General features: G+C 47.0%; 1 pseudogene; it reads left to right on the forward strand.

Moving 5' to 3' along the window:
- Positions 1-7,725: 7,725 nt before the first annotated feature.
- Positions 7,726-10,696, forward strand: LOC136535027 (uncharacterized; annotated as a pseudogene).
- Positions 10,697-13,959: the final 3,263 nt, after the last annotated feature.

Genomic DNA, 13,959 nt, shown 5'->3' on the forward strand with positions numbered 1-13,959 from the left:
CGGCTCATCGCCATCCATGCCCCTCCGTACCTCGTGGAAGCCGAAGCGACCGGCGGCGGCGTGCCTGCCTCCCCTCCTCGTCTCCTCGCGGAAATGGGAAGCCGGAGAAGACGGCAAGCAGACGGAGGGAGGATTTGGGCAGATCCCAGGCGGATTTATTTAGCGGCGTTAGCGGGTCGGGTTCGCAGGGAGGGAAACGCGTGATCCCTTCCTCCGGGTTAACCGGGGGGGGGGGGGGGCTCCGCCTCCACGTGGCGGCCTGACTGGGCGCGGCACGCACGCGTCGTCGTCGTGGACTCGCCGTAGGTGCGCCCGTGACCCGGGGCGAGGCTCACGCGCAGGCGCGGATGGATCGGAGCCGTTGGGATCGCGCCGTGATTCGTGCTGGACCTGCCGGCCGCACACGGGTTGCCACCGCCGGTCGGAAACTTCAGCGGCGCCGCTGTCTCTTCTCTAACGTCCGAAGAAACGAATCAGCGGAGCTACCGAGCTAGGGTTTCTCTGTGACTTATCCGTTTGGAATTTCATTTTTGAAAGATAATTCCTCCGGTTATGAAGTGTGCTTTTAGGTTCGTTCAAAATAATATATAATAATAAAGTGTGTGTTTTTAGATTAATAAACTCATAAACATCTAAATAGGTGTATATAAGAAATGAAAAGCATAGCTATCTAAGAAAAAGATTAGTGTGTTTTAACGATGATAGTACAAGTAGCTTTCTTGGCCAAACCATCATTTTCCGTCCTTTTGGAGTGCCCTTACATTCATCCATTCATCATTATCCATCTATCAAAATTTTGAGACGGCTCCATCACACAAGATTCGAAAGCAAGAGCAAGAAAAGGATGCCTACCATTTGGAGCTCGGCCTGCGTTAATTAAAAACTCTGTCCCAAAATCAGATACGTGGCATAAAAAATCTAAACTATAAATCATTTTGTTTTTTCTAAATACATTAAACATAGCAAAAAAAAACTATGCACTTAGAAAAGTCAAAACAATTTGTAAGTTAAATGAGGGAGTAATTTATTGGAAAAACCATCCTAAGTTGAAAATTGAATGGCTTTGGTAGATGGTAGTTCAAGATTGTAATATGAATTACTCCAAATTGTATGTCGTTTTGTCATTCCTAATTACATAGTTTTGTTATATTTTTTGATATATATTATGTCTAAATACATAATAAAAACTATGAATTTTAAAAAAAGCAAAAAAGACTTACAATTTGAAACGGGGTGAGTATTTTTTGAAATTTAAGATTTGGAAAACAGATCAAAGACTATTAATTATTTCATGGTTGATAAATGGTTAAAAACATAGAGGCATAATGTCGTGAGTATTGGCCGAATAATAAGGTGTGAAATCCATCTCACTGTTCAATGTAGATGGGATATATTTCCTGTTAGTCTTGGAATTAAAGATAAGTAGGTAAGAGTTAACACGCGATGAGTTGCCACTACTTCTTTCTCAAATGAAACAGGTGCATGGCTTGTTCAAGTCCTAATCTTGCCTCCAGAATCTATTAGACTCTGCAGGTGAGCAATGCCTGTCAGAACAAATGAGGCAAGAATTTTATGGTACGAACATGCCTTCTTATTGACCTCGCAAAAAAAAGGGGTAAAGTACATTTTCAACCTCCAACTCGCATTGAAGTTCGATTTTCAACCTTCAACTATGAAACCGGGTAACAGATATCCTCCAATTGTCAAAACCGGACAAATTTGGTCATCCGTTGGTTTCAAAAGCGATTTTCTATTTTCTAATAATAATAAAATTTGGTTCGATCTCTAGAAATTTGTAATTAATTTATTTTAAATTAAAAAAATATGAAACTAGTTCATGTTTTCTTCGAAAAATGTTATATATATATATATTGATGTTATAATTAAAATTGTTTTAAATTTTGCACAGATTTAATGTATACAATAACATTGCTATTCCCCGCCGGCATTTATTTTAGATGAAATTAGTACTTTTTTTTCTAAAAATGTTATCTACTTGATTATGGTCTATATATAGGTATTTGGAATTGGTTTATATGTTCCTATTGCTTTATTGCTCGTTGTCATGCCTGTTATTTATTTAAAACAAGTAAGATCTAAACAAGTTTAAATATAGCATCAACATATATATATATAACAAGAACTAGTTTCATATTTTTATAATTTAAAATAAATTAATTACGAACTTCTAGAGATCGAACCGGATTTTTATCATTATTAGAAAATAGAAAACCGCTTTTGAAACAGGCCAATGACCAAATTTGTCCGGTTTTGACAGTTGGAGGATGTTTATTACCCAGTTTCATAGTTGAAGGTTGAAAATCGAACTTTAATGCGAGTTGGAGGTTGAAAAATGTACTTTACACCTCCCCCCCCCCAAAAAAAGGGTTTGCTTCACACTGGTTTTTAGCGATTATGTCTACTTCAAGGGTGCATCGGCGTGTTCGCTGGTTGGTTTCTAGGCTGGCTGGTGTTGGTTTGTTGTGAGAGGAAAACACTGTTGGTTGGTTGAATAAGCTTGGCTGAAACCAACAAGCGAACAGGGTGCATATTCGGTGATTACTGGTCTTGTGACCAGACCAAGTCCTTTTCTTTGCCATTTTTTTTGACCAAGGAGCCGGCACAGCCCCAAGTACCAACTACCAACTGCAAATTAAAGGGGTGCTTAAACATCGGCGGCTCAATTCGATTGGAACCTTTCAGCCGTTGGAATGACAGTCTAACATATACACAAGCTTCCCAATCAAAACATGTCAAGAGTGTTAAGTAGGCACCTTGAAAAGATAGGGTTAGGTTTTCCTTTGAAGAAAGAAAGGAGAAAGCAGGATTAGGTTGAAAAACAACAGACCTGGTGAACTTGAGTATGCTATGGCAGTTGTAAATGATTTCTTTTAAAAAAAAATGGAGTAGTTAGTTCATGCACAATACCGGGAAAGGTGCCTGACGACCAAATCAGCAACGGCACCTGTTCTTAATTCTCGACAATTATCTATAGCACAGTAACAAACAACAGGCAAAGAAACATACAGCCTGACAAAAGTGCATCCATTTTGTAGTAACGGACGGCGCCAAACGGGGGAGCTCCGCCATGCGTGTCTGCTGTACGCGCGTGCACTTTAGTACAAGTCGTAGTATCTGAACTAACACACCACCACACATACCCACACTAGTGTGTAAGCTAGACCTACACCTACACGAAGAGGCTGCACGTGGCTGAGAGATATCCGAAGTCATTCTGGCTTCGTACGTGACGGGCACGTCACACTGACTATTATGGCATATCTACGCATGAGTCACACTGACCATTATGGTATATCCACGCATAAGGCTATACAGGACCTACAAATTTATTACGGAAGAAAAACCCCATGAGGCACGCTGCCAATCCCAGAGATCGAACACACGCCCGATCGCTGGCACAACTGGCGAGCAACCAACCTTGTTTGTTCTCTTGCAGCGTTTATTCGGACATACAGTACGTGTTAAATAAAAAATGAATATATATTAGGAGACAAAGAAAGGTGCCGGATGATAGCATGCACTGTGATGCATAGTTAGTGGCGCTGCAACATCCTTGATCTTTTTTTTCTCGAACATTGAACTATAGCATCTTCTTTAATTTTGTGATGTGCCCTAATTAATCTAGGGCGTGCATGTGTGACTGGAGATTTTGTTCGAATTCTGCGAAATCCTCCTGCGGCGCCAAAGAAAGCTACCTGTCGCCTTGCGCCTTTTGGCTGCGTAGCGCACCTGTGCTTTGCTTTGGCGAAAGGCGGGGGCATCTCGTGCTTGGTCCGTTGCGTTTGGCCATGATTGCTTCGCTTCTCTTCTCAAACAGAAGAACCAGCTGCACACCAGCTTTTGCAAGGAATTGGCCGCATTGGACCCCCCCGCCCTCCGATGTCCGATCCTTCCTTCCCTGCCAGGAAAGCTATGCTACAGCCTTGCATTATGTTGATCTTTCGGTTCGACATCCACTCCCGGATGTCGACCGGTTCTCCAAGTTTCAGCAAAATTTCAGGTGGTTTTTGACATGCCGTGCATGATGATGGGCAGTTGCAAAACCTCTCTGAACTCTGATAAGGTGAAGATAAGGGAGGAGGTCAGGAGGGAGATGGCAGTGGCACAGAGGTTGATCGAGGCGAGGCCACTAGACGAGCATGAATGCAGCACCTGGCGCCCGTCCGGTCCGTTGGTTGTTGGCCAATCATGTAACGGCATCTGTGCACTAATATAACCCAACCCTCACTCGCTCACTGCTTAACCGAACTACCAAGCCATTAGCTGGCGTCGAATCGAATATTCAATGGAAACCCTCGGGTCCTGGCCTGGGAAGGGGGAATCCAGGCATGGCGTGGGGACGACGACTTTGCTTCGAGCTGAATGGTGCAAATGGCTTTTGCTGCTTGACAGCAGAACGCGTCCGGTTTCAGGCACAGTTGTTAAAATCTGCAATTTTACCATGTAATTCGCGCTTTTATGATCTTAGTTAACAAAGGGATCTTATTGTACGTACGATCCTGATCGATGAAGTCTGCGATTGTACGTTTTTTATGTTTAGGATCTTACCTAAAGCCCTCTGATTTGATTCTTGATAAGCTTGGATTCAGGGTATGATTGCTGCAATGCTGTCGCGTGGACAGGCCTGCCGATGCGTTCGAGCTCGAACGTGGCAATAAACTACACCGGACAGACAGATTACAGGGCCCCCTCCTATCTGACATGTCATCCCAGGAGACCAGATTACCGATCCCGCAGGCAGCGTGCGTTCCGGTGCCGCCGTGCCGGACGTGGCAACGGGGCGCGCGTGTGCCGGTGCCGAGCGGGAACGCGGCCGTCCTGCTGCCTGCCGGGTCGCGTCGCGTGCATTTTCTCTCGAGGCCGCGGCATCAGCTGGTGCATGCGCGGCGGCCATAGCAGGCAGGCAGCGGTGCTTGATGGAGTCGTCGTACTTGCCGGTGGGTAGCCACGGCCCAACCCGCTGGAGCCTCTTGCCTGCGTCCTCCCTGCCAGATCAAAAGCAGGCGTACACAGCTTGCGGGTACGGGGACCGGCGGATCGCGCCGCGTCGCCGAACACCGTGCGTGCATGATTGGGTGGAGTCAACGACTCCTCGCGTGCTGCCCCTCCCGGACTGTTTTTTTTTTTTCCTTCCTGATGAAGCTGGAATCGTGCGGTTTTGGGCGGCCTGCCAAAAAGCCCAGTCGAGAGAGAGACAGCCGCCCACCGCAGCCAGTGCGCGCGATGATACCGGGGCAAACGGCCCATGTTGAGCCTAGAAACCTGGGAAAACTGTTGAAGAGGGCTTACACCATGTTTGTATGCTGGAGACCTATGAAAATTTAAAAACACTAATCATATGTCCCTGAATAAATCAAATTTTTGGGGATATCGTAAGCCAAACATTTTTTTTAAGTTCAACTGCATTTATAGAAAAGAGAACCAAGATTGATGAAATCGAATTAGTATCGTTAGGCACAACATAAAATATTTTTATAATATGCTCATTTGGTGTCATAAACATTTCTGCTCTTTTCTTTTGGTCATAAAAAGGTTTTGTTTAAGATAACTTTACAAACTGATTTATTTAGGGACAGAGGAAGGTTTTCAACAGCCCCCTCGCAGGCCAAATTCTAAGGGAGAAACTCTTAAGTCTGAATGGAAAAATCAAATCAAATAATCTATTTCTGGATAAAGCCTTCAGTAAAAAAAAAACATAGTCATGCAATTAAGATTTTAGCATTCCAAAGGGTGTATGTCTAGTAAAATTTGTAGCGTTCTATAATTTAGCCCTCCTCTTAACCTATTTCTGGATCCGCCACTGACCCAAATATTTCATAGTGCTACAAAACCAAAGTATTTGCAAAGCTATAGTATTTTTCTGAAACCATCCAAAAAATACTTTGCATCCAAATGACGCCTACTAGTATAATCCCCATCGCCATAGGACCCAATACTTTGCATGCAAACCTGAATTTGGAAACTTATAATGCTATAAACAGGTTGGTCCTTGCTCATCAAATTTTCCTGCTAACTTGATACTTGGATCATCAAATCTGGCCTCAACTCCAATGGCATGTATTTGATGTTGTCTAGAAAGCACGCGTTTTTGAGGAATTTTTCAATCAAAGAAATAAATATGCATGAAACATCAGACTAGTAAGGATACAAATGGGTAACTAATAATGATTTCCAGGTTACCTATTTTACCAGTTTATTATCCCACAAATTGGTCTTTGCTCATAAATGTTTTTCTGCTATCTTGATCCTTGGATCATCAAATTTGGCTACAACTCAAATGGCATGTATTTGTTGTAGGCAAGAAAGCACGCGTTTTCAATTTTTGAAAGAAATAAATATGTTTGTGTCGGGGTTATGATACCCCAGGTATCTCAAGACACCGATTAGTCAGCCGCTCGGACGGCCCACGATACATGAGCTGGTATAAGCCCGAGCGACCGAGGCCCAGCTAAGCTATGTGGACTTGGGCCAGACACTAAGGAAAGGGTTGGTCGTGACCTCTCCTTTCTGCCTTCATCATACGCCGCGCGGCACCACACGACCTCTCCCCGTCCCGACCCCTGGAAGGAACGGGGAGAGATCGGACTCTGCCAGACCAGAGCAGGCACGCCGCACTGACCCCGCAAGGACCGAGGGGACAACAGCCCCCTCAGCCCGGTCAGATGCCATCCCTGCGCCATGCAGCAAAGATAAGACAACTCCACTAAGCAGTGGCGGCCAGTACGGTGACCCACCGTCCAAATACGGCCCGACAAGACGGGTGTACGACTCCACCCGCTACGGCATTACTTTGAGGCCAACCAAGCTAGCGAAGGCTATGACCCCCGAGGCTCGGGATCGTGGCCACCAGCCCCCCAAGCAGCAAGACGATCAACGACATGGGGGTGGCTACCAACTCCCGTACGACGTCCCTAGGAGATCAGGAGGCGATGACGAAGGCCACGGTAAGACCACGTCGCACAGGACGGCTTGCAAATCACCACCGTGCCTACAGTGCCGCCACAACCGGCACAGTAGCACCACGCCACCCCATGCCGCGACGTGGGCACAAGACCATGACGACAACCATGCTCAGACATGCGCTACAACAATCTAAGATGACGTTTCTTGCAAGCCAAGTTAGCTAGGTTCCCTCCCTCAGGCTCAAGACCCCTCGGTCGGGAGAACCTTCTTCTCTGTATGTGACCTGGCATCGGACTGTATATAAGAGCAGCCAGTGCACCCTTCCAAGGCATCGGACTCCCAAAACCTTCATTCGGGCAGTCCATCTCCTAGGTCTAGCTCCACTCTCCTAACTCTTCTATCATTCTTGCCCCCCTCATTATAAGAACTTCAGAGCATTCCAGCTAGAAACACGCACTCAATCATTTCTGAAACTGGGTGTATGGCTCCGGCCTGAACCAGTATAATTCTTCGTGTCTTTTGGATGCTACCGTCGTTTTCCTGACGCAGCACGATAATCGTATAAATTTACTAGTCGGTTAACAAAACACCGACAGTTTGAAACATCAGAACTAACAAGGATACAGATAGGTAAACCAATAATGTTTTCCAGGTTCCCTATTTTACGAGTTCATTATCCCACATATATTAATAACCATTATTACATGTCTTGCTGTATTAATTTATTTTAGCTCATTTTGGACCAACCATGAAAAGGTCTGGCCGGTGTAAAATTAGCCAAACGGAGAGCGAGCGACGCCCATGACAGATGGATCCTCCACCAGGTGTCAACTAGTAACCGGCCCTCACAGCTGCCATGCCAAGTGCCAAGTGCCAACTATTTGACAGGTTCTGTTTGCAAACATGGGGCTCTTCTGTTGCCCGGCCTTTTCTCATCTTGCTGCTGCCTTCTTCGTCTTCTCCCCCTCTCCTTCTCCTCCTCCCTCTCCACTGCGCCACAACACGCCATTCCTGGCCATTTCCTGCTTACGAAGGTACGACGGTTTCTCCACCCCTCATGGTTTTGAGACACGCAAACAAGACCATGTTATACTATTCCTATTCATTGTTCCTGTGGTTGAGAAAGCAACCATGAATTGAGTGCATTAGGTTCCAGGTACGTTGCTATCGTCCTTCGCTCTTCTTCCAGGGAAATTCGCTCGCCTATTTGCCATGGAACTATCCGCCTAGACGAGCGAATTCGATGCGTTGCCACATGCTTTGTGATTTGGGTGCCTAGCTTTCGATTAGATTCATCGATTTCTTTCCTCTCCGTTTAGGTTTTATTTTTCCTTGGCATAACTGAAAGAATCCCATGCATATTTTATATTCGTATAAGGCTTACGTGAAAATGAACCGATTTTTGTAAAATTCCTGTATAATTCGTGTGAAATTCCTGCCTTCAAGAGTAGAAAGAAATCTTTGTATTGGAGTGGAATGTCTTGACCGTGTTGTAGGACAAATGGAATGCAATCAAAACATTTCTTTTTGGATAAAAAAGAGAAAACATTAATTGTCATTACAACGTGCCAGGAGTGTCTCGTTTCTGTCACAGACAACAGAGAAGAGAGAAAATACACAAAAATGCAAACATGGCATGCATGTTGTCTAAACATTTCAAGGTCAACCACATACAAATCGGAGAAGAGAAAAATACAAATCTCCCAAATCACGTCTCATTCTGCCTTGCACTTCTTGTACCGGCAAAACAATTGACAAATCTCTCTGCTCTGTGTTGCGATGCAGCGGAAGCCGCCCATGGCCACGCGGCCGTCGCTGCGGTCGAGCGACGGCGCGCGCCCAAGAAGCAAGAGCGGGACCGGCAGGCCCCCGTCGAGCCCGCGCAGCTCCGACCCGTCGCGCCCGTCCTCCGCGGCGGCGGCGGCCGACAAGCCGATGCCGTCCTTCCTCCGTCCCACCGTGAGCTCGTCGATGCACAGCTCCTCGTCGACTTCCTCGCTGGCGTCGCCCTCACACTCCTCCTCCACCTCCGCAGCCGCCGGCGGCTCCAAGGGCACCGCCGCCACGGCGAGGCGGCCGATCACGCCCAAGGACAAGGCCCTGGCGCAGCCTGTGGGCGCGCCGCGGCCGATCACGCCCAAGAAGGACAAGGCCCCGGCGCAGCCTGTGGGCGCGCAGCGGCCGATCACGCCCAAGGATAAGGCCAAGGCCAAAGCGCCGGCGCCGGCGTCGACCTCCACGTCGCGATGGGCCGCGGTGTCGCCGAGGCAGCTGATGCAGAGGGCGTCCAACGCGTTCAAGGCCAGCAGCAGGTCTCGCAGCAAGAAGAGCAAGGAGGAGGAGGCGGCGGCCTCGGCGTCCGGCAGCAAGGGCGGCGCTGGTGCTTCCGTCGCGAGGGCCAAAGGCCAGACGGCGAGAGCACAGCCCGTCGAGGAGCAGCACCAGCAGCCGGAGACGCCCGCCGAGCCGTCGCCTGTCGTGACTCCCGTGGAAGCAGAAGCAGAGGAGCCTGTCCTGTTGGAGTCCGAAGCTGCTGACCAGATTGAGCAGGACGTCGCGACGGCGCAGGAGGCTGTCGGTACTGACATCACGACGGTGGCGGTGAGGTATCAAGAGGAGCAGGTCGCCGCAGGACAGCCGATGGGAAAATCGGAGGAGGAGGACGTTGTTGTGGAGGAGAAGATCATACAGGTGGAGGCTGAGCAGGTGAAGGCGGAGAAGCTGGAGCTGCAAGAAGACACGCCGCAGAGCAGCGAGGCTGTGCAGACAGAAACGGAGGCCCAGAAGCACACGGACGATGGCTCGCCGGCCGTCGTTGTAGAAGAAGCCGCGGCGAAGGAGGCGCCAACGCCTGAGGGAGAAGACGAGCTGGCAATGGCAACCAGGACGGTGGAAGGGAAGGTCGTCGAGGAGAGCCAGCAAGCTGAGGTGACTGAGAACTCTGAGACGAACGCGATCTCTGAGGAACCAAAACAAGAAACCGGCGTGATCTCTGAAGAACCCAAGGAGGAATCGAGCGTGATCTCTGAAGAACCAAAGGAAGCAGCTGATCCCGCGCCTTTGCAGAAGCACGAGGAAGAGGTGGCCCACGAGCCAACAGCGGCTGCCGGATCGAGCGCGTCAGCTCCGACGACGCCACTGAGAGAAGCGGCCAACGACGACGACGACGACGATGTGGAGGCAGTGCCTAAACAGGTGAGCGCTTCGGAGCCCGTGACGCCGGTGGCAGAAGCCATCAACAAGGGGAAGGAGGTGATGGAGACTCAGCAGCAGAGCACGTCGGCGCCGACGACGCCGGCGGGCGCGGCGAAGAAGAGCGTGCCATCGAAGCAGGCGGCGATCCCCGAGGGGACGACGGCGTCGTCGGCGCTGGCGTTCAAGGGGCGCAAGGTGAAGACGGCCATGGAGAAGCGGTCGGAGGAGGAGCAGCCCAAGAAGAAGGAGGTGGCGCGGAGCAACGACGTGATCGAGGAGGCCAAGAGCAAGCTGATGGAGAAGCGGAAGAGCAAGGTGAAGGCGCTGGTGGGGGCGTTCGAGACCGTCATGGACAGCCCCCGGGCAAGCTGATTTGAATGTTTGGAGGGAAGGCCGAGTGGCGGTTGTGCCTGGTTTGAACTTTGGTGGGGGTGTTTGGATTGTTGCTTTCATGTTTGTTGGTCGATCGTTGCTTCTTGTGATCACTCGAACAAATGGAGATGTGTTATTGCTGATTTGATTATTTCTTGATGAACCTGTTCTTTATATGAGGAGAAAATAGCAGTGTTTATTTGGTTTTGACCGATGCAATATGTACGGTTTCTTCTTCTTAGATTTTGACAATGTATAATGTAGTATATGTGATTTAGCTTTCTTTTCTTTTTCTATAAGAAAAAGAGAAAGACTATGTCCGAAACATATGAAATATTTAGAAACATACGCTTGCAACTATAGATGAAAACGGACGAAAACGAACGGAAAATAGCTCTACCGTTTTTGTTTTCATATTTTTTGACGGAAACGGGAGCGGGAGCCGGACAACTGGGAACCAAAATGGTAGCGGGATAAACGGTAATATGAAAACGGGTAAATATGATCGGAAAATAGACGGAAACGAATGGTAAGCAGAAACTTAAGCCGGGATTGCACGCCGCATATGATAGCTCAAATATAGAAACCAATGTGCATTAGTAAATAGATAATACACCTAGCAGACCACACATAAATATTATTACATTGTTTCTCTGCTGTCATAAGTACCAGTTCTTCTGATTGATTGATGTTTCTGCTATGGTCAAATAACGAATAGTGTCAGACAGTACTTAGTAGCAAAATTTGTTCAGGTCGTGCCTATACTGAACCAGTTACTCGAATGCTTGAAAGTTCAGAACTTCAGATTAATAATAATCGATATGAAAACACATAATCAAATGCGGAGCAGTCTCCAATCAATAGTTTTCTAATAGCAATTTGTACAAATTAGCAGTTGGACACAGCATGGCTGGCTGCAGTGCAAACTTCGCTAGGCCTACGATGGTTCTGGCGTGCGCGAGCACATCGACGTTCATGAAGAAGCGATTCAACATTGCCAGGAGCACGTCGGTGGTGAGCAGTCTGTCGGAGCCGGCGCAGTGCGCGCGGCCGGCAGCGCGCTCCACGCCGAGCGCGGTGACCACCTGGTCCAGCCACCACGATCTCCCCGTCCTCCAGCCCGCGACATCAGCCGGTCCGAGGGCGCGGCTGCCAGCGTCTGGCACCGGAGGATTGAAGGAAGAGAAAGAGGACGACGGGCGGGGGAGGCCGCGTCGCCATTAGGGATGAGGGTGCAGGTGCGGTGTTGTGTCTTGGGCCAAGTTGGGCCAGCTCTATGGATGGACTAAGCTCTTAGCAGGCCTATCCCGGACTTAATAAAAACAGGATGCAAAACGGGATATCCCGGTCGAAAACGGGATACTGCAAATACGGACGGACAAACGCTCTACCATTTTCGGTCCCGGTCCCGTTTCACTCCGTCCCGTTTTCGGTCCCGTTTCCGTTTATCCCGAAAAAAACGAAAACAAACAGGAAAAAACGGTATACGGTTACAGACGGAACGGGATTCATGCCGTCCGTTTTCATCCTTACTTGCAACATATGTGTATGGTCACTGCAAGGAGTATGCAACATCCAGATAAATACTTACAACATACGTTTGAAATAGCTAAAACATTTGAAACATACACTTGCAAATGTATGTGTATAGCTAGTGCAACATATGCAACATCCAAGATAAAACACTTGCAACATACGTTTCAAACAGTTGAAACATTTTAAACATACACTTGCAACATACATGTATAGCCGTTGCAACATATGCAACACCAGATCTACTTTTGCAACATCCGAATGAAACATATGCACTGTATATCTGAAACGCGTGAAGCATATGGTTGCAACATATGCTTATCCACTTGCTGCCCTCCAATGGAGGCTCATTGACGCGGAACTCGATGGTGGCATGGAGTTTGAGGTCACCCATGGTCGACAGGCAGATGGATCACAGACGTGGCGGGAGAACGGGAGGCGCGAGGAGCGGGTGTGGACGCACGGCGCGAGGCACGGGCGTGTGGCGCGGACGCCCTGAGGATATCATTATTGATAAGAAAAGCTACGACAACCATTTGGATGTTGCCTTGCCTGAACTACAGATCGAGCGAGGCGAAGGCCTAATTAAAATAAAGAGATTAGAGCAACTCCGATCATGACCTTACTAAAGCCCTGATCCCATTTTAAGAGTTGAAACACATGAAAAACTCTCCAACCGAGCTCCTATTTAGTCCCTAATAGATGAGAGGCTCTCGTTCTTCTCTCCTAAACCTCCAGATATAGGACCCGCTGACAAGTGGGGCTGATGAGCAGGGCCTATAATAATATATTGTTGGAAGTGTCTAGTTATACGTCGATAATGTGGTCAAACTGCTAGATTTTTTATAAATGCGACCCGATAGATAGTTGTAGCACAAATCCTAAAGTGCAATCAAACGTATAGAAATCTGACAGATTTAGTACCAAAAATTTATTAACAGATAAATAGCAAAAGTCAATATTGTAAAGGTCTGAGTATTGGTATCGCATGAGTTGAAGATACAGAAAGGTACTATGTACGAAGGAAAAACTATGGATACAAATGATAAACATAGAGATCCATAATTGATAACATAATGATAAATGGGTAGAGATTACATAGATGTATATACCTATTAGGTTAAGACAAAACATGCAAAATTAGTTCTAGGCCGTGGGTTGTAGATATTTTATTATTATTATTAGTTGTAGGCATTAAACGCTAACACCTACTCCCTCTGTCCCTTTTTAAGTGTCATTATCACATATTGATGAGTCAAACATATTCAATTTGACCAAATCTATACAAAAGCTACTAATATTTATGGTGCGTAATAAATATTATTGTATTTATTGTATTTATTTTTTATAGTATACTAATTTGGAGATACAAATATTACTATTATCTTCTGTAAATCTAGTTAGCACAAAAATTTAGGTGATACTTAAAAAGAATGGAGGGCTGCATATATTTTTTAAGATTCTTGGCCATGGGTTGATAGACTAGTAAACTATAATTCGGAATAGAGTGAGGTTTAATTTTACATGCCACACCAATAATTTGTACTGTATTATTTTGTTTGAAATGATTACACATATTTCTCACACAACAATAAGATATTATATACTTCCTTCGTTCTAAATTATAAAATGTTTTTAGCTTTTGTAGATACATAATTTTTCTTATGTATATCTAGAAAAGCTAAAACGTCTTATAATCTGGAATGATGAGAGTACATCTTCCACTTGCTAAAATCAATATTCAGCTTAGCTCCAAGAAGCGCCGGGCCATGGGATGCTTGGCCCTGGACAGCTCTGATGGTGCGAGAACCTCCACGACTTCGCCGGCGACGAGGAGGCACACCAGGTCCGCAATGCGCTGGATCTGCTTCACGCTGTGGGAGACGATCACCGTGGTGATCCCCCTCGTGTTCTTCAGCCGCACGATGGTGTCCT

Source organism: Miscanthus floridulus, unplaced genomic scaffold (assembly GCF_019320115.1).
Source record: "Miscanthus floridulus cultivar M001 unplaced genomic scaffold, ASM1932011v1 os_2481_1_2, whole genome shotgun sequence".
NCBI classification, from domain to species: Eukaryota; Viridiplantae; Streptophyta; class Magnoliopsida; order Poales; family Poaceae; genus Miscanthus; species Miscanthus floridulus.